General features: G+C 38.5%; 1 protein-coding gene across 1 annotated transcript in view; it reads right to left on the minus strand.

Moving 5' to 3' along the window:
* The window catches only part of LOC102191983 (protein NLRC3-like), a 17,645-nt gene extending 15,708 nt beyond the window's left edge, over positions 1-1,937 (minus strand). Inside the window, exons 1-2 of the mRNA XM_013914789.1 lie at positions 1,681-1,937; positions 1,146-1,378 (exon numbers count right to left, since the gene is read on the minus strand). The gene's annotated coding sequence lies outside the window, so the exon portion shown is untranslated. The remainder of the gene's footprint in view (positions 1-1,145; positions 1,379-1,680) is intronic.
* Positions 1,938-1,956: the final 19 nt, after the last annotated feature.

Consider the following 1,956-nt stretch of genomic DNA (forward strand, 5'->3'; position numbering starts at 1 on the left):
ATATTTGTGAATGTGGAGATGTTATATTGGTTTCACTGGTAAAAATAAATAATTGAAATGGGTATATATTTGTTTTTTGTTAAGTTGCCAGCACAGTAATAGTCACCTGCAAACACAGATATCCCCCTAAAATAGCTAAAACTAAAAACTACTTCCAAAAACATTCAGCTTTGATATTAATGAGTTTTTTGGGTTCATTGAGAACATGGTTGTTGTTCAATAAAAAAATTATTCCTCAAAAATACAACTTGCCTAATAATTCTGCATTCCCTGTATAACTCTCCACAAGTGCTCCTTGGCTCTTGGACAACTATTCTGACAATGGATTGGAGGGGGTGTTACCCATATAGATAAAGAAAAGCAGAGATATTAGATATAAAATAGAAATAATGAAATGTATTGTTATCCTTATATATGAAATAGAAATAAAAACAGATTATTTTTTGTGCATACTGCCCAGCATTCTCACACAGTAAATCCAGAGAGTTCAGCATAACTCTTAAGATATGCAGCCATATCAAAACAAACCAGGTAATAGCATTTCTGTTAAACATTTGTGGTGAAAACAAGAGTGTAGCTATTCTATTGTTTAAAAAGGGCAACTGAATATTTTAAGACTGTTAAAAGAAGAGAAAACAAGCTGTAATATTTTCAAAATACTAAGCTAAGCAAGGAAAAGGTAAAAATTCTATTTTAAATATGTTGCATCTCAACATCTGAATTCTTCCATTGAGCTGTAAACTGTGAGTCATATGCGATCTTCTTTAAATGGTCTCAGTATACTCAATAACCTGTTTTGTTACAGGCTTCGCTGTCTGAAGGCAGTCTAATGGATACTGTACTGTAGGTATCAGCGGTGCATAGACTCATGCCCCTGTGAGAGCAGAGGAAGCTAATTAGTTCACTGATACAGGACTGATAAAGTCATGTTGGCTTCGTGTTATGAGGTCTCACTGCATTTCTAAACTGTGCCAAGCTGACAGGAAAGCTAAGAGCCAAGCTAAGTAATGGCATTTAAGGTCTACCAGAAGTCTCTATACTACAGTCAGCAGCTACGAACTGCTGGTTGAAATATCATCAGCCTGAATAACTTTCTGCACACAGCTAATGTTAGCCAGGAAAACATTACAGACTGCTAACATTACCTTCACACGGACACGATCATCAGACAGTAACCTCAGGAAGAAGAAACTTTGAGCAGGAAGGAAACACCTAGAGAGTTTGCTGTTAGCGTCATCTCAGCTGCCAAGGAACCCGCCCCTCCTGATGATGATGATGCATCTGTGTACGGAGGCACTCTTTCGTGGAATTTTCACACATGTAGTTCGTTTACTCTGGTCCGATTCACCCGACGAGTTTGTCAACTTATAGCTTTATCCTGCGGTTTTCACACGGAGAAAAATCAAAATGAACTCCAAGCGAACCTAAACGCGTCACTGCAAACCACGTGAGAATGTTCAGCACGCTGATTGGATGATGTAAATACAGGAAGCAGGTATTGTGTTCTGTGTTAATAGTATACAGATGTAAAAGAAGTTATAGAAGTAAAGTGGAAAATGATATAATTTCAAGAGTAAGATTTGATCATACAGGTTTAAATTTCTATTTGTACTTATTGCTTTATCTGTGTTTGTTGTTGTTAGTGTCAAACAGACAGGGTAACTGGAGAGATTACTGTACCAGCTTTTTGCTTCAGTTCCATGAAGTAGCACGACAAGCCTCATAGTGTAAAATAGGGCAGCACTGGTAATCTGACTGAGATCGACTTGAAGTGTTCTGAAAGTTTGCAGTTCAAGCTGTTCAGTTTGTGCAAAATATGGCTTGATCACAGTAACGGTGTGTTCACACCGAACGCGATAGAAGCAGGCGGAGCGTCAGGCTTACATGTAAAGTCAATGGAAAGGCGCGCTGACCCGCGATTGCGGCTCCCGCGAAAATTCGGAAGCCGATTTGCGT

Source organism: Pundamilia nyererei, unplaced genomic scaffold (assembly GCF_000239375.1).
Source record: "Pundamilia nyererei isolate P.nyererei 1_Seehausen unplaced genomic scaffold, PunNye1.0 scaffold00224, whole genome shotgun sequence".
NCBI classification, from domain to species: Eukaryota; Metazoa; Chordata; class Actinopteri; order Cichliformes; family Cichlidae; genus Pundamilia; species Pundamilia nyererei.